The sequence below is a fragment of the Rattus rattus genome, chromosome 6 (genome assembly GCF_011064425.1).
Source record: "Rattus rattus isolate New Zealand chromosome 6, Rrattus_CSIRO_v1, whole genome shotgun sequence".
In the NCBI taxonomy this organism is placed as follows: Eukaryota; Metazoa; Chordata; class Mammalia; order Rodentia; family Muridae; genus Rattus; species Rattus rattus.
In genome coordinates this window covers 71,935,751-71,954,822 of record NC_046159.1, presented here as the reverse complement: position 1 = coordinate 71,954,822, position 19,072 = coordinate 71,935,751, and the positions used below count along the sequence as shown (strand labels likewise).

Below are 19,072 nucleotides of genomic sequence, written 5' to 3'. Positions count from 1 at the left end.
GAGATATTAAGGAATAATGACTGTTGCTTCCTATTATTTTCATTAGAGGTCGAATTATGTTTGTGTGTCTCTCTTCTTTTAGATTTGTTGCAAGGAGATTACTTCCTTGCTTTCTCTAGGGTGTAGCTTCCCTCCTTGTTTTGGACTTTTTCCATTTATTATCTTTTGTAGGGCTGGAATTGTACAAAGATATTGTGTAAATTTGGTTTTGTCTTGGAATATCTTGGTTTCTCCATCTATGTTAATTGAGAGTTTTGCTGGATATAGTACCCTGGACTGGCATTTGTGTTCTCTTAGAGTTGGTATGACATCTGCTGGGGATCTTCTGGCTTTCATAGTCTCTGGTTAAAAGTCTGGTGTAATTCTTAAAGGTCTGCCTTTACATGTTACTTGACTTTTTCCCTTACTGCTTTTAATATTCTTTCTTTGTGTTGTGCATTTGGTATTTTGACTATTATGTGACAGGAAGAATTTCCTTTCTGCTCCAATCTACTTGGAGTTCTCTAGGCTTCTTGTATATTTACGTGCATGTCTTTCTTTAGGTCAGGGAAGTTTTCTTCTATAATTTTGTTGAAGATATTTACTGGCCCTTTAAGTTGGGAGTCTTCACTTTCCTCTATACATATTATCCTCAGTTTGATGTTGTCATTGCGTCCTGGATTTCCTGGATGTTTTGGTCTAGGAGCTTTTTTTGTGTTCTACATTATCTTTGACAGTTGCTTCAATGTTTTCCATGGTATCTTCTGCCCCTGAGGTTCTCTCTTCTGTCTCTTGTATTCTTTTGGTGATGCTAGCATCTGTGACTCCTCATCTCTTCCCTAGGTTTTCTAATTCCAGATTTGTCTCCCTTTGTGCTTTCTTTCCTGTTTCTATTTCTATTTTTAAATCCTGGATTTTTTTCAACTCCTTCTCCTGTTTGGTTGTGTTGTCCTGTGATCTTTTAGGGGATTTTTGTGTTTCCTTTTTAAGGGCTTCTACTTGTTTACTTGTGTTGTCCAGTATTTCTTTAAGGGAGGTATTTATGTCCTTCTTAAAGTCTTCCATCATCATCATAAAATGTGATTTTTAAATCTAAATCTTGCTTTTTCAGTGTATTTGGATAGCCAGTATTTTCTTTGGTGGGAGTAGTGTGCTCTGATGATGCCAATTTCTTGGTTTCTGTTGCTTAGGTTCCTGCACTTGCCTCTAGACATTGGGTTGTCTCTAGTGTTAGCTTGTCTTGCTGTTTCTGACAGTGGCTTGACCCTCCTTTAGGCCTTTGTGTCAGCACTCCTGAGGACCTATTTTCTTTTAGCTGGATCTGGGAACAGAGAGCTCTGATCTCAGGTGTGTAGGTCTCCTGGAGACTGTCTTTCAGTGCTCAGCAATGACAGAAACCCGAATGGTCCTGCCCCTGACTGCTCCTCGGTCCCTGTGCCCAAAGTGCTCAGATGGCACTAGGTAATTTTCTCTTGGGTCAGGAATGTGGGCAGAAAATAGTTGTCTGCTCTGAGATCTCTGGAGTGTCCACAGTACTGAGGGTCCCGCTCTCTGCCCCAAGGGATTTGGGTGCAGGGAGTTGTGGAACCGGTTCAGTTCAGTTATGGGCACAGACACAAACCAGCAAGTTCCTGCTGCTGACTTCTCTTATATTCTTGTATCCAGAGGTACTATCCAGTTTTCTCTTGGGTCCAGGATGTGGGAAGAAATGGGCAGAATTGGATGTCTGTCCTGAGGTCTCAGGATTGTCCGCACTTCTGAGATTTCAGCTCTCTCCCCACAGGATTTGGGTGCATGGAGCTGTGGGATTGGCTCTGTTCAGTCTGCATTCAACTTCTTAAGTAGTTGCTGGGATCTATAGTATCCTCAGGGTTTCCTCAGCAGTGTCTTTTCCACTTACCTTTTGCTACAATCCTTCCTATTGCTCATCGCCATTCCTTCTCATTCTCCTCCCTCCTCCATTTCCTTGCTTCTCCACTCAGTGCCATGTCTTACTCTTTTTTTTTTTTCCAAACAAGCAAGTAAGGATACTTTGAATTTTCCCTTTCAGTTTTGAATCTCCTGTCTCTTCTTCAGTTGTCTTATTGTGCTAGCTAAAACGAGATACTGTATCAAGCACTATATTGAGTAAATATGCAGGGAATGGACAGTCTTGTCTTGTTCCTGGTTTTAGCAGAATTGCTTTTAGTTTATTGTTATTTAATATAATTTGACGTTGGCTTGCTGTAAATTGCCTTCACTATGTTTAGTTATGCTCTTTCTATCCCTAATCTCTCCAGAACAATTATTGTGAAGGGGTGTTAGATTTTGTCAATGGCCTTTTCTGCATTTGTGGAGATAATGTGGGTTTTTTTATTTGTTTGTTTCAGTTTATTTATATGGTGGATTATGTTTACTGATATTCAAATATTGAACCATCCCTGCATCTCTGGATGAAGCCTGTTGAATCATGGTAGATGGTATTTTTGATGTATCCTTGTATTCAGTTTGCCAGTATTTTATGGATTAGCTTTGATCTACAACCACAAAGAAAAGTAGTTTTTAACTCTCTATTGAGTCTTTAACCTCATAAAATGTATTGGCTGATGTTCTTTCTGTTTCTATTTTGTGGCATAATTTGAGGGGTATTGGCATTTTTTTGGAAGTCTGGTAGATTATTCCACTAAAACTATCTGAACCTGAATATTTCTTGGTTAGGAAACTATTGATTACTGGTTTTATTTCAGATATGTTTCTGTTTAATATGTTTATGTTGTTTTGATTTAATTTTATTAGGTAGCATATATTGAGATAATTATCCATTTCCTTTAGCTTTACTAATTTGGTCGATGTAATGGTTTTTATATGTTTGGCCTAGGGAGTGGCACCTTTAGAAGGTCTGGCCCTGTTTGATTAGGTATGGCCTTATTGAAGTAGGTATGTCACTGTGGGTGTACACTTTAAAACCCTTACCTGTCTGCCTGGAACTCAGTATCCTGCTAGCAGCCTTCAGATGAGGATGTAGAACTCAGCTCTGTCTGTTCTATGCCTGCCTGGATGTTGCTATGTTACAACATTGATACTGTAAGACAGCCCTTGAATGTTGTCCTTATAATAATTGCCCTGGTCATGTTATTTGCTCACAGCAGTAAAATCATAACTAAGACAAAAGTTGGCAGCAGTGACTGGGGGTATTGATGTGATAGGCCTGACTATGCTTTAGTTTGGAAGAATGTGAATTTGGGGATTTTAGGTTTGGAAAGCAGTGGGTTGTTTTAAATGGGGTATCCTAGTAGGAATATGGAAGACTTTGTTTCTGAGGGTAATTTGAATTGTAAGGACCTGGCTCAAGAGGTTTAAATGGAGAATTTCAATATTTGACACAGAGATTATTTTTGTAGTATTTTGGTAAAGAAAGTTGCTACCTTTTGCACTTGTTTGAAGAGTCTACCCAAGTCTAAGGTAAAGAGATTAATGTTAATTGCATCGACAAAGGAAGATCCTACCTAGCTAAGCTTAGATCCAGGCATGGTGGTTTCTACCTTTAATCCTAGGAGACAAAGACAAACAGATTTGTGAGTTCAAGGACAGCCTGGAACAAAGCTTTTCTGGGTGAGGAAAGGCTTAAATCAAGGCATAGTGGTGCATGTCTTTAATCAGCAGAACTCAGCAGCTTCAGCCATGTGGCTCTGGCTTTAGGATGAAAAATAGAAGGGACTACTGAGACAATTGATGCTCATTAACTGGAGCTAAGAAATTAGTGGTGATTAAAAAGAGAATGGAATCACTGAGGTGAAATCTTCTGGGAAGTGTTTTCTGAGAGCACAAAGAAACTGTGTTCCAGAGATAGCCAAGATCGTTACTCTTGCTACAGTTGCTTTTGGTAATGTTTAAGGGTTACTCAGGTGATATTGATTTTGAAGGCATGAAGGGGTCATGAAAAGCTGCTGAGGCTTGGTACAGTGAGAGGTCATGGAAGGCCATCAGTGAAGGTGAAGCCTCTGTTATTTTTGACAGGCCCAAGATGAAAGGGATCAGCCAAAAGGTTTTGGGGTTGGTATTGTGAAGAGAACTGATGAGCGGGTATGGATGAAGACTAATTGCAAAGAAGACCTCAGTGTATTGGATATGCCAGTACCATAGAATGATCACCAAGAACAGGATGAGCAATGGAGTGTATCAGCCTGTCCTTAGAGTGCTACAAAGAGCAGAGCTGAAGAAAGAGCCAAGAAGATCATGTGTAGATCCCAGAGAGTGAAATAAGAAGCTGTCACACTGAAGTTGCCTTGGAGACCCCAAGATGCTTGAGATGGAATTATAGGTTGTTATAGACTGCTCTGGTGGGTTCTTGAAAATGAATTCTGGTCCCTCTCCTAAGCCACAAACACTCTTAATGGCTGATCATTTCTGTAGTATTAATTATGTAATATTAACTATCTAAAACTTGATAGCATGAAAACAATGCATAATGTCCTAAAAATTCAGATTTCTTAGGAGTCTGACAAAATGTCATTCAAATTTATAAACTTCATAACACAGATCCAAGACATTTTAGTGTTTGAAGTAGCCATGATGAATGATAATATAAATTCTTTCCTGCAAATCAAGTTGTGTTGAATATGTTGCACAAATTATACTATGAACTTCAACAGACATAAACATATATATACATGTATATACATATGCTCAAAAATATTTCATCTCTTATGTGCATATATACACACAGGCATATAAAACACACACATACTTGAACATGCATACATACATGAGCACACATACATACTCTTTAATTATCTTGTACATTGCTAAGGACAAATTTTTCCTTATCAATATTAATATATTGAAAATGTTTATTTGCACTATTTTCAAATTTGTCATAAATGAACTTAGTGGACAAGAGGAATCTCTTCAACTATTAAGTGATAAGAAATGGTAAAACTCTCCCTCACTTTAATTGAATTTACATACCCACAAGAATATACTGGATAAGATATTACATATTTAATCGGGCTTTTGCCCATAATAACCTCCACAAATATATATTGGTCATACACATTCTCTGTGGATAACAAAATATAAATCATTTTTCTGATTTTATTCAGGAAATAATTGGGACAAAATACAGAGGAAAAATTTAGGGCAGATGGACAAAGCTTTTAATGATACACCAGATCCATATTTGGGCTGTTCCTTTCAGTGATGATCATTTAATTCCCTGTTCGTTGGATGTTGTAGTATAAATTACCCAGAACCCGCCATAGACAAAAATACCAATTACTCACTCAATCAAGCAATCAATCAAACAAACAAACAAACAAATGCTTGTTTGTCATTAGTGATAGAAGGATTTTGAGCATAAGCAAATAATTAAAATGTTACAAAAAAATCAAAACATTATTTTTATCTGTGTCAAAAGGTATACAAATAGAATTATTGTGGACTGTCAGAACTTCTGAGGGGTTAATATAATAAGGACTGCAGGGCAAAGTTTTCTGAAAAAGAAGAAAGTACTTGTATAAATCTAAAGCTCAAAAGCGTATTTCCTGGAAGAGATGAGAACAGAAAAGTCTAGTAGTCATGATAAGAAGTAATAGTGAGGGATATAAAGTGTGGTCCAGTAAGGCTGGTTAATGAGGTCCCAAGTGGAGGATTGGGGGAAGGTAAATACGTCACTGCCTATGCAAACTTGACAAAACATGATCAAATATGGCCCCTAGTTCTGAAAATAAAAACAAAACCACACAAAGCCTTCAACTAATCAGAAATCCATCCCCAAATAAAGAAAATGCTATGGGCACTTTGGAGGTCTAACAAAGACCATGGAATCTTTGCTGTTTTATATATAAAGCTACCAATAATAGCTCCTCAACTCAACTGCAAGAGGGGACTCAAAATTTTCCCATGTTCTGTGCTGCAATTTTCAACTTACTTAATCATGTACACATCAAGTTCATTTAAGGAATTTCTATATGAAAATGAAGGTACAACATACCCAAACTTATGGGACACAATGAAAGCTGTGCTAAGAGGAAAACTCATAGTTCTGAGTGCCTGCAGAAAGAAACAGGAGAGAGAATATATCAGCAGCTTGACAGTACACCTAAAAGCTCTAGAACAAAAAGAAGCAAATACACCCAGGAGGAGTAGAAGGAAGGAAATAATCAAACTCAGAGCTGAAATCAACCAAGTAGAAACAAAAAGGACTATACAAAGAATCAACAGAACCAAAAGCTGGTTCTTTGAGAAAATCAACAAGATAGATAAACCCTTAGCCAGACTAACCAGAGGACACAGAGAGTATGTCTAAATTAACAAAATCATAAATGAAAAGGGAGACATAACTACAGAATCAGAGGAAATTCAAAAGATCATCAGATCTTACTACAAAAGCCAATATTCCACAAAACTTGAAAATCTGAAGGAAATGGATAATTTTCTAGATATCAGGTACCAAAGTTAAATCAGGAACAGATAAACCATTTACATAACCCCATAACTCCAAAAGAAATAGAAGTAGTCATTAAAGGTCTCCCAACCAAGAGGAGCCCAGGTCCAGATGGGTTCAGTGCAGAATTCTATCAGACCTTCATAGAAGACCTCATACTAATATTATCCAAACTACTCCACAAAATTGAAACATTTGGAGTGCTACCGATTCCTTCTATGAAGCCACAAGTACTCTTACACCTAAACCACACAAAGACCCAACAAAGAAAGAGAACTTCAGACCAATTTCCCTTATGAATATCGACACAAAATACTCAATAAAATTCTTGCAAACTGAATCCAAGAGCACATCAAAACAATCATCCATCATGATCAAGTAGGCTTCACCCCAGGGAAGCAGGCATGGTTTAATATACAGAAAACCATCAACGTCATCCACTATATAAACAAACTGAAAGATAAAAACCACATGATCATTTCAGTAGATGCTGGGAAATCATTTGACAAAATTCAACACCTTTTCGTGATAAAAGTCCTGGAAAGAATAGGAATTCAAGGCCCATACTTAACAGTAAAAGCCATATACAGCAAACCAGTAGTTAACATTAAACTAAATGGAGAGAAACTTGAAGCAATCCCACAAAAATCAGGGACTAGAAAAGGCTGCCCACTCTCTCCCTACTTATTCAATATAGTTCTCCAAGTTCTAGCCAGAGCAATCAGACAACAAAAGGAGACCAAAGGGATACAGGTTGGTAAGGAAGAAGTCAAAATATCACTATTTGCAGATGATATGATAATATATTTATGTGAGCCCAAAAGTTCCACCAGAGAATTACTATACCTGATAAACACTTTCAGCAAAGTGGCTGGGTATAAAATTAACTCAAATAAATCAGTAGCCTTCCTCTACACAAAAGAGAAACAAGCTGAGAAAGAAATTAGTGAAATGACACCCTTCATAATAGTCCCAAATAATATAAAATACCTCGGTGTGACTTTAACCAAGCAAGTGAAAGATATGTATGATAAGAACTTCAAGCCTCTGAAGAAAAAAATTGAAGAAAATCTCAGAAGATGGAAAGATCTCCCATGCCCATTAATATAGTAAAAATGACTATTTTACCAAAAGAGAGCTACAGATTCAATGCAATCCCCCTCAAAATTCCATCACAATTCTTCATAGAGTTAGACAGAACAATTTGTAAATTAATCTGGAATAACAAAAAAAAAGCCAGGATAGCTAAAACTATCCTCAACAATAAAAGAACTTCTGAGGGAATCGCTATCCCTGAAGCAGTATTACAGAGCAATAGTAAAAACTGTATGGTATTGGTACAGAGACAGACAGCTAGACCAGTGGAATAGAATTGAAGACCCAGAAATGAACCCACACACCTATGTTCATTTGATTTTTGGCACAGGAGCCCAAACCATCCAATGGAAAAAAAGATAGAATTTTCAGCAAATGGTGCTGGTTCAATTGGAGGTCAGCATGTAGAAGAATGCAGATCGATCCATTCTTATCACCCTGTACAAACTTAAGTCCGAGTGGATCAAGGATCTCCACATCAAACCAGATACACTCAAACTAATAGAAGAAAAAGTGGGGAAGAATCTCGAACACATGGGCACTGGAGAAAATTTCCTGAACAAAACACCAATGGTTTATGCTCTAAGATCAAGAATCGACAAATGGGATCTCATAAAACTGCAAAGCTTCTGTAAGGCAAAGGACACTGTTGTTAGGAAAAAATGGCAACTAACAGATTGGGAAAAGATCTTTGCCAATCCTACAACTGATAGAGGGCTTATATCCAAAATATTCGAAGAACTCACAAAGTTAGACAGCAGGGAGACAAATAACCCTATTAAAAATGGGGTTCAGAGCTAAACAAAGAATTCACAGCTGAGGAATGCTGAGTGGCTAAGAAACACCTAAAGAAATGTTCAACATCTTTGGTCATCAGGGAAATGCAAATCAAAACAACCCTGAGATTCCATCTCACACCAGTCAGAATGGCTAAGATCAAAAACTCAGGTGACAGCATATACGGGCAAGGATGTGGAGAAAGAGAAAAACACTCCTCCATTGTTGGTGGGATGGCAGACTGGTACAACCATTCTGGAAATCAGTCTGGAGGTTCCTCAGAAAATTGGACATTGAACTACCTGAGGACCCAGCTACACCTCTCTTGGGCATATACCAAAAAGATTCCCCAACATATAACAAAGACACATGCCCCACTATGTTCATAGCAGGCTCATTTATAATAGGCAGAAGCTGGAAAGATCCCAGATGTCCTTTAACAGAGGAACAGACACAGAAAATGTGGTACATCTACACAATGGAATACTACTCAGTTATCAAAAACAATGACTTTATGAAAATCATAGGCAAATAGATGGAACTGGAAAATATCATCCTGAGTGAGTTAGCCCAATCACAGAAAAACACACATGGTATGTTCTCATTGATAAGTGGATATTAGCCTAACTGCTTGAATTACCCTAGATGCACAGAACATATGAAACTCAAGAAGGATGACCAAAATGCAAATACTTCACTCCTTCTTTAAAGGGGAACAAGAATACCCTTGGGAAGGAATAGGGAGGCAAAGTTAGAACAGAGGCTGAAGGAATGTCCATTCAGGGCCTGCCCAACATGTGGCCCATACATATACAGCCACCCAACTAGATAAGATGGATGAAGCAAAGAAGTGCAGGCTGACAGGAATCGGATGTATATCTCTCCTGAGAGACACAGCCAGAATATGGCAAATATATATTGAATGCCAGCAGCAAACCACTGAACTGAAAACGAGACCCCCCGTTGAAGGAATCAGAGAAAGGACTGAAAGAGCTTGAAGGGGCTTGAGACCCCATATGAACAACAATGCCAACCATCCAGAGCTTCCAGGGACTAAGCCACTACCCAAAGACTATGCATGGACTGACCCTGGGCTCCAACTGCATAGGTAGCAATGAAGAGACTAGTAAGAGCACCAGTGGAAGGGGAAGCCCTTGGTCCTGCCAAGACTGAACCTCCAGTGAACATGATTGTTGGGGAGAGGGTGGTAATGAGGGGAAGATGGGGAGGGAAACACGCATATAGAAGGCGGGTGGCAGGGTTTGGGGGGATATTGGCCTGGAGACAGGGAAAGGGAGTAACAATTGAAATGTAAATCCGAAATACCCAAGTTTATAAAGATAGAGAAAAAAGGGGGGGGGCAAAGTATTCGTAGAAGAAGTTATGGAGACAAATTTTGGAGCAGAGACTAAGAATTGGCCCTTCAGATCCTGCCCCACCTGGGAATCCAGCTCATATACATGGATCCACCAAACTCAAACAATATTGCTGATGCCAAGAAGTACATGCTGGCAGGAGCCTGATAAAGCTCCTGAGAGACTTTGTTGGAGGATGACAATTAGAGGTGCAGATGCTAGTAACTAACCATTGAATCGAGAGTGGGGTCCCCAATGAAGGAGTTAGAGAAAGGATTGAAGTAGGTGAAGGGTTTTGCAACCCCATAAGAAAATACCAACCAACCAGAGCTCTTGGAGTCTAAACAACATCAAAAGTGTTCACATTGACAGACCCATGGTTCCAGCTGCATATATAGCAGAGGATGGCCTTGTTGGACAACTATGAGAGGAGAAATCCATGGTCCTGCCAAATCTGCACTCCCCAGTGTAGGGAAATATCAGGACAGGGAGGCAGCAAGGTGTGAGAACACCCTCACACAAGCAGCAGAAGAAAGATGGAATAGGAGGTTTATGGATGGGGAACCAGGAAAGGGGATATCACTTGAAATGTAAATAAATAAAGTGTAAATAAAATAACCAATAAAAAATAAAAAGAATTTCTATGAGTTCATGCTTTTAACAACCATGTCATGTCAGGAGGATGGCATTTAAGTCTTAACATTTGAGATATCACCAAACCACATCTGTGCATTCCTACTGGCTCTGGATATAGAATATCCAGTTAGGGGTAATAATGATCTTTTGCAGAAAGTTAAACTTGCCTAGTAGGCTGAAGGATATGATTGCCTGAAATTTGTAACTGAACAAGTAGCCATGTTATCTAACGAGAAAAGTCTTCTCTTTATTGCTTTATAAAAATGTTGTAGGTATTCTGAGCTTTGGTCTAAAGTACACCTATCAGAGAGTATATACCATCTGTGTTCTTTTGTGTCTAGGTTATCTCACTCAAGTTGATACCCAGAAACCAAATGCAGCTTAAGAAGAAGGAAGACCAGAGTATAGGTATTTCAATCATACATAGAACAGGGAACAAAATAATCACAGGAGCTAAAGAGAGGAAGAGACCTGGGAGGGAGAGAGCAGGAGGAAGGAAAAAAGGGGGTGGGATCAGGTATTGGAATGGACAGAAGAGAAGTACAGAGAATCAAGAAATTGAATAGAAACATGTAGCTGAAGGGGAGGAGGAACTGGGATAGCCACAAGAAAGTCCCAGACTCCAGAAAAGTGAGAGGCTCCCAGGACCCAGTGGTGATGACTTTAGCCAAAATACCCAACAAAGGGGAGATACAACCTGTAATGACCACCTCTAGTAAATAGGCATGGTCCCCAGTTGGGGGATATGGTCAACCCTGAAGTTCAAACTATTAAACCCAGAAATGTCCCTGTCCAAAGGAAAAACAGGGACAAAAAAATGGAACAGAGACAGAAGGAAAGGCCATCCAGAGACTGCCTCACCTAGTGATCCATCCTATCTACAGACCCCAACCTCACCCCACCCCTGACACATATACTATTGTACATGCCAAGAAGTGCTTGATGGCAGGAACCTTATATGGCTGTTCCCTAAGAGGTTTCACAAACACCTGACCAATCCAGATGCGGAAATTTATTACAGCCAACCATCAGACTAACTCCAAAGACCCCAATGGAAGAGCAAGAGGAAAGGCTAAAGGAGTTAAAGGGGATTGCAATCCCATAAGAACAATATGACTAACTGGAACATCCAGAGTTCCCAGGGACTAAACCACCAACCAGATACATACGTAGCAGAGAATGGCCTTATCTGACATCAATGGCACGAGTGGGTGAGTGGGTGGAAGAGCACCCTGATAGAAGCAGGGGGGAAGGAGTGAGGGGGGATGGGTGGAGGTTGGTGTTGGGGTAACTGGGAAAATGGATATTATTTGAAATGTAAACAAATAAAATGATTAATAAAAATATATTGATATCGTCCTCTTCCCCTCTTCCCCTTTTATCCCCTTCTCCCCCCATTCCCTTCCCCATTTCTCTCCATTTACTCATGGCCAGCCTCTACTCCTCTCCTTCTCTACTCTTCCTTACTCTATTTCTCTCTCTTTCTCTGCCCTACTACCTTTGTAACTCCCCTCCCCATGCTCCGAATAAACTCTATTCTATACTACACCTTCATGTGACTGGTCCCTCAGAAAGTGATGCCTCAGCATAGATCCACTGAGGCACCCCCTTTCCCCAAACCTCTATAGAATATATCTCCCTCCATCTTTTAAAATACAACATTGGTGTCATAAAAAAAATACTGTAGGTGCCCATACATCATCTTGGAGGGTTGTCTTAAGTGCTGAGAAGATAGAAAGTGCAAAGATGGTTTCAGAATACAGAGAGTAAATTGGGACTGAGCTGAGATCTGCAATGATGTATGTTCTACTTCGTAATAGATCTTCCCCTGTTTCACAATCAGAGAGAAAAGCCTTCTATTTAACAAGTGAGGGCAAGCGACTGTTAACATTACCTGGCTGAAGTTGCTGCTATTGTTGACAAGAAACGAATTGTGGGCCTGCTATAGCAAGTGTACCAAAAAATGTGTTCAACAAAAACGCAATGTAGCCAGCACATTCAGTCATGCTAGGTCTTGCCCTTAACTTCTCTATGTTCTATTATAAGATTCTGAGTTTCCCAGAGAACCCTGCCCTCTGCAAAAACAGCTTTTGATGAAGCCATTGTTGAACTTGGTACATTGATAAAGAATCATACAAAAACAACTCACTAATAAAATAGTTACTGAGAGACCATTTGGCCTTGCGGTCATCAGCTACCCAAGGACATGAAGCAGAAGGCGGAGAAAGGGGGAAAGTAACTGGCCTTCCAACAGTTATGTGGCTCACCCTACAATTCAGACACTAGACTACTTGCCTTCCATGCTGTTCCGCAATAGTTTTATTTTGCTTATGATTTATGATGGGTTTTTACTTCTGCTTGAATTTCTATAGTTCCATTGTGAATTTTAAGCTTTACTATTAAGAGTAGAGCTCGTTAACTTTAGGGAGTTTCTCATTTTCACTTTGAAGTGGCCAATATAGGGATGTGGACTATTTGTAAATTATACAAGTTTGACACAGTATTTTGGTACAGGATAGCTTCAGAAAAGTTAATTTTAAAGGTGCTGACATGTCAAAGAAAACAAAATGTGGATGTATGGCTTTCTGATGGTGGGTAATAAAAAGGATAATTGGATCCAGTCACAAGTGTAGTTATTGTGCATATTTTAAAGTGGAGAATACTTGCAAGGCTGTGATAAAATAGACACTCTGAGGGTGCACATTGGGATCATGTCTCAGCATGTACATCCTTGACCACAGTTTAGAGGATTAGACAGAAATGTTTCACATCCCACTATTCGCAATGCTATCTGCTGTTTTGTTTCATTGGTTTTGCCATATATTTTATGTGAATTTAAATATTTTAGAAACCTAAGAGGAAATGTAAAAGTAAAGTTGCAATATAGTTAATTGCTTGGTGTTCACTGATCCATGTATATCATACACAGTAGTAAGCCAAATCCTATTTTAACTTTTTTCAATATTTTTATTTGTTTGTTTTTGTGATTTTTTTCTCCTCTGATACTTGCCTAACATTTATGTGCTATAAAACTAGTTAACAGAAAAATGACTTGAGATGATGGCTAGCTTTGTTTGGTGCCTTATGAAATTTTCGTGAAAAATCAAGTATAATTGTAAGAAATGTGTATTAAGTACAGGACCCATAAGTGGAATAAAATGTCTATGACTGTACCTTTCACCTACATTCTCTAGAGTTTTCATATAAATTAATTTTTGGTTAAGGAACTTGTAAATTCTTAGTAACATTCCTTATTTCCTTTTGGCAGCTAATAGGCTTTTACCAATTTTGAACACAAACTTTATCATAACAAAAACTGCTGATTATCATTCTCCACAATGTCCCACAATCTACCCCGATTAACCCCCTTTCCCTAAAATTGAAGTGCTATTTTTCCCCTGATTCGCGGGAAGTTTGATTGAGAGAAGGTAATTTTGATTTGAGGCATTGTCTTACCTAGGAAACCACAATGCTCTTGGTCCATCATGCCACGGAGAAGCATTAAATGTTAAATTTTGTGTTTCCAAATTGTTCTTGGGTTTTAAGAATTTCTTGATGCTCTTAGAGCCTGTTTCTGATTTTCTTTCTGTTTCTTTTATTTCTGTTTGTCAGGTGAATAGTATCATGATTCTTTCCTTTTCTTTTCTTTTCTTTTCTTTCCTTTTCTTTCCTTTCCTTTCCTTTCCTTTCCTTTCCTTCCCTTTTCTTTTCTCTCATTCTCTGTCTTCTTTCCATGTATTCTTTCCTGGTGACCATGTATTTGGGAGCAGGCCACATGATCTTCCTGGCTCCCCAGGTTTATTAGACACAATGTCTCCTCTGCTTGCACTCACAATCTCCCCTCATCCTCTCCTGCAGTGCAACTCTACTCAGTTGAACTATGTTTATCTTGGATGTCATACTTGAATGGTATGTCACTGTCTCCACTTAAAATCCTTCCTCTTCTTAAATATGTGTGAGGGTGGGGATGTAGGTTAACTCACACCTAAAGTTCACACTCTATAGAATACTTCATCTGTAGGATGATTTACAGAACTGCCATTTTAAAACAGGTGGATTTCTTTTTCCTTTTAGAATGTAAGCTCCTCAAGAGAGGGGGCATTTACTCTAAATTCTATTGTGCTAAGTTCACTGTAAATGATTAATAAATGTTGATAAGGTGACTGGATAATGAGAGTGAAAAACAAGACCCAAGCACATTCTAAGCCTCATTTCATTATGACCAGATTATATGGAGAGATACCTAGAGGTTCAGAAAATTATCCCAAATATTGCATTTAAATGAAAGTACAGTACTAACGGTGGTTGTGGGTATTTTCAGAAGAAGTAAAGTTGAGAGTGTCTGTGGTATCATGATTCATCTTCACTCATAGCACACTTACTTTAATTTTGCCTGAGCCCATAGGCAAAGGAGAATAAAGACATGGAGGTCTAGATGTCCTCTCATGCAAGTATATTGAAAATTATTTCTGAAAACTGTTACATTTGCCTAATTGGATACTCACATGTATCAGATTCTGCTGATCTAGTTTGATTATGAAATTGTGATACTTACTTGCTATTAGCTTTAAAAGAATTTTTTGTGTGAGTAGTGTCCAAAGATGGAGAAATACTTGCAGAATTACTTTGTTCTTTGAAATTTAAATGATGAATTCGGTTACAATTTATTTTCCAAACAAAAGAAAACTTCCAATGACTTTCTAAAATCTCACTTTACTTTCTAACATCAGATCATTTAATGAACATTTTTTTTCTCTTCATCAGAGCTTCAGCTACCAAAATTGTTGCAGTGAGTTAAGTTCTAGGATAAAAAGTAAAGAGAAAACTAAAAATGAAAGAAAAATCTTATCAGATTCTAGAATAAACCAAATAATACTGTATTGCATATGAAATGATTATTATGTTTGTTCATGGTGCCGTATCAAAAGGTATACTTCATCAGACCAGTGAGATGTTTCATCTGATAAATATACTCCATGTCATACTAATGAAGTGAGTTCAATCTCAATTACTGGGTTCCCATGGTGAACAAAGAGAACAAACTCCAGCACTCACTCTCCCTCTCTCTCTCTCTCTCTCTCTCTCTCTCTCTCTCTCTCTCTCTCTCTCTCTCTCCCCCCCTCTCTCTTCTCTCTCTCTCCCTCTCCTCTCTCTCTCTCTCTCTCTCTCTCTCTCTCACACACACACACACACACACACACACACACACACAACATTCACATACAGAGGAGAGTGAGAGAGCAATAAAGAGAAAAGTGAAATAATTAATTTTAAAATATGCTATTTTCAAATGCCAATATTGACTATAAATTATAAAACATGCCATAATGGGAAGTCACCTACATTACATAGTTTAATATTTTATCAATGACACACTCTAAGCTACACTGAATATCATATCATATAGTTTTAGTTGATCCTATATGGTCAAATAATAAAATCAGTAAAAATAACTAAAGGGAGATATTGTTATAATGAATTCTAAGTGGTGTATTTTCTTTTTTTTTTTTTAATATATATATATTTTTTTTATTAACTTGATTATTTTTTATATACATTTCGAGTGTTTTTCCCTTTCCCGGTTTCCGGGCAAACATCCCCCTCCCCCCTCCCCTTCCTTATGGGTGTTCCCCTCCCCACCCTCCCCCCATTGCTGCCCTCCCCCCAACAGTCTAGTTCACTGGGGGTTCAGTCTTAGGGCTTCCCCTAAGGGCTTCCCAGGGGTTCCCCTTCCACTGGTGCTCTTACTAGGATATTCATTGCTACCTACGAGGTCAGAGTCCAGGGTCAGTCCATGTATAGTCTTTAGGTAGTGGCTTAGTCCCTGGAAGCTCTGGTTGCTTGGCATTGTTGTACATATGGGGTCTCAAGCCCCTTCAAGCTCTTCCAGTTCATTCTCTGATTCCTTCAACGGGGTCCCGTTCTCAGTTCAGTGGTTTGCTGCTGGCATTCGCCTCTGTATTTGCTGTATTCTGGCTGTGTCTCTCAGGATCGATCTACATCCGGCTCCTGTCGGTCTGCACTTCTTTTTTCATCCATCTTGTCTAATTGGGTGGCTATATATATAGGGGCCACATGTGGGGCAGGCTCTGAATGGGTGTTCCTTCAGTCTCTGTTTTAATCTTTGCCTCTCTCTTCCCTGCCAAGGGTATTCTTGTTGCCCTTTTAAAGAAGGAGTGAAGCCTTCACATTTTGATCATCCGTCTTGAGGTTCATTTGTTCTAGGCAACTAGGGTAATTCAAGCATTTGGGCTAATAGCCACTTATCAGTGAGTGCATACCATGTATGTCTTTCTGTGATTGGGTTAGCTCACTCAGGATGATATTTTCCAGGTCCAACCATTTGCCTACGAATTTCATAAAGTCGTTGTTTTTGATAGCTGAGTAATATTCCATTGTGTAGATGTACCACATTTTCTGTATCCATTCCTCTGTTGAAGGGCATCTGGGTTCTTTCCAGCTTCTGGCTATTATAAATAAGGCTGCGATGAATAGTGGAGCACGTGTCTTTTTTATATGTTGGGGCATCTTTTGGGTATATGCCCAAGAGAGGTATAGCTGGATCCTCAGGCAGTTCAATGTCCAATTTTCTGAGAAACCTCCAGACTGATTTCCAGAATGGTTGTACCAGTCTGCAACCCCACCAACAATGGAGGAGTGTTCCTCTTTCTCCGCATCCTCGCCAGCATTTGCTGTCACCTGAGTTTTTGATCTTAGCCATTCTCACTGGTGTGAGGTGAAATCTCAGGGTTGTTTTGATTTGCATTTCCCTGATGACTAAAGATGTTGAACATTTCTTTAGGTGTTTCTCAGCCATTCGGCATTCCTCAGCTGTGAATTCTTTGTTTAGCTCTGAACCCCATTTTTTTAATAGGGTTATTTGTCTCCCTCTTGGTCTAACTTTTGAGTTCTTTTTTGTATATTTTGGATATAAGGCCTCTATCTGTTGTAGGATTGGTAAAGATCTTTTCCCAATCTGTTGGTTGCCGTTTGTCCTAACCACAGTATCCTTTGCCTTACAGAAGCTTTGTAGTTTTATGAGATCCCATTTGTCGATTCTTGATCTTAGAGCATAAGCCATTGGTGTTTTGTTCAGGAAATTTTTCCAGTGCCCATGTGTTCCAGATGCTTCCCTAGTTTTTCTTCTATTAGTTTGAGTGTGTCTGGTTTGATGTGGAGGTCCTTGATCCACTTGGACTTAAGCTTTGTACAGGGTGATAAGCATGGATCGATCTGCATTCTTCTACATGTTGACCTCCAGTTGAACCAGCACCATTTGCTGAAAATGCTATCTTTTTTCCATTGGATGGTTTGGGCTCCTTTGTCAAAAATCAAGTGACCATAGGTGTGTGGGTTCATTTCTGTGTCTTCAATTCTATTCCATTGGTCTATCTGTCTGTCTCTGTACCAATACCATGCAGTTTTTATCACTATTGCTCTGTAATACTGCTTGAGTTCAGGGATAGCGATTCCCCTGAAGTCCTTTTTTTATTGTTGAGGATAGTTTTAGCTATCCTGGGTTTTTTGTTATTCAGATGAATTTGCAAATTGTTCTGTCTAACTCTTTGAAGAATTGGATTGGTATTTTGATGGGGATTGCATTGAATCTGTAGATCGCTTTTGGTAAAATGGCCATTTTTACTATATTAATCCTGCCAATCCATGAGCATGGGAGATCTTTCCATCTTCTGAGGTCTTCTTCAATTTCTTTCTTCAGAGTCTTGAAGTTCTTGTTGTACAAATCTTTTACTTGCTTGGTTAAAGTCACACCGAGGTACTTTATATTATTTGGGTCTATTATGAAGGGTGTCGTTTCCTAATTTCTTTCTCGGCTTGTTTCTCATTTGTGTAGAGGAAGGCTACTGATTTATTTGAGTTAATTTTATACCCAGCCACTTTGCTGAAGTTGTTTATCAGCTTTAGTAGTTCTCTGGTGGAACTTTTGGGATCACTTAAATATACTATCATATCATCTGCAAATAGTGATATTTTGACTTCTTCTTTTCTGATCTGTATCCCCTTGACCTCCTTTTGTTGCCTGATTGCTCTGGCTAGAACTTCAAGAACTATATTGAATAAGTAGGGAGAGAGTGGGCAGCCTTGTCTAGTCCCTGATTTTAGTGGGATTGCTTCAAGTTTCTCTCCATTTAGTTTAATGTTAGCCACTGGTTTGCTGTATATGGCTTTTACTATGTTTAGGTATGGGCCTTGGATTCCTATTCTTTCCAGGACTTTTATCATGAAGGGGTGTTGAATTTTGTCAAATGCTTTCTCAGCATCTAATGAAATGATCATGTGGTTTTGTTCTTTCAGTTTGTTTATATAATGGATCACGTTGATGGTTTTCCGTATATTAAACCATCCCTGCATGCCTGGGATGAAGCCTACTTGATCATGGTGGATGACTGTTTTGATGTGCTCTTGGATTCGGTTTGCCAGAATTTTGTTGAGTATTTTTGCGTCGATGTTCATAAGGGAAATTGGTCTGAAGTTCTCTTTCTTTGTTGGGTCTTTGTGTGGTTTAGGTATAAGAGTAATTGTGGCTTCATAGAAGGAGTTCGGTAGTGCTCCATCTGTTTCAATTTTGTGGAATAGTTTGAATAATATTGGTACGAGGTCTTCTATGAAGGTCTGATAGAATTCTGCACTAAACCCGTCTGGACCTGGGCTCTTTTTGGTTGGGAGACCTTTAATGACTGCTTCTATTTCCTTAGGAGTTATGGGGTTGTTTAACTGGTTTATCTGTTCCTGATTTAACTTCGGTACCTGGTATCTGTCTAGGAAATTGTCCATTTCCTGCAGATTT

The 19,072-nt window shown here is 38.9% G+C and overlaps 1 pseudogene; it reads left to right on the top strand.

Annotated features, from left to right (window-relative positions):
• Window positions 1-19,072, top strand: part of LOC116904345 — a 119,474-nt pseudogene that overhangs the window by 7,508 nt on the left and 92,894 nt on the right.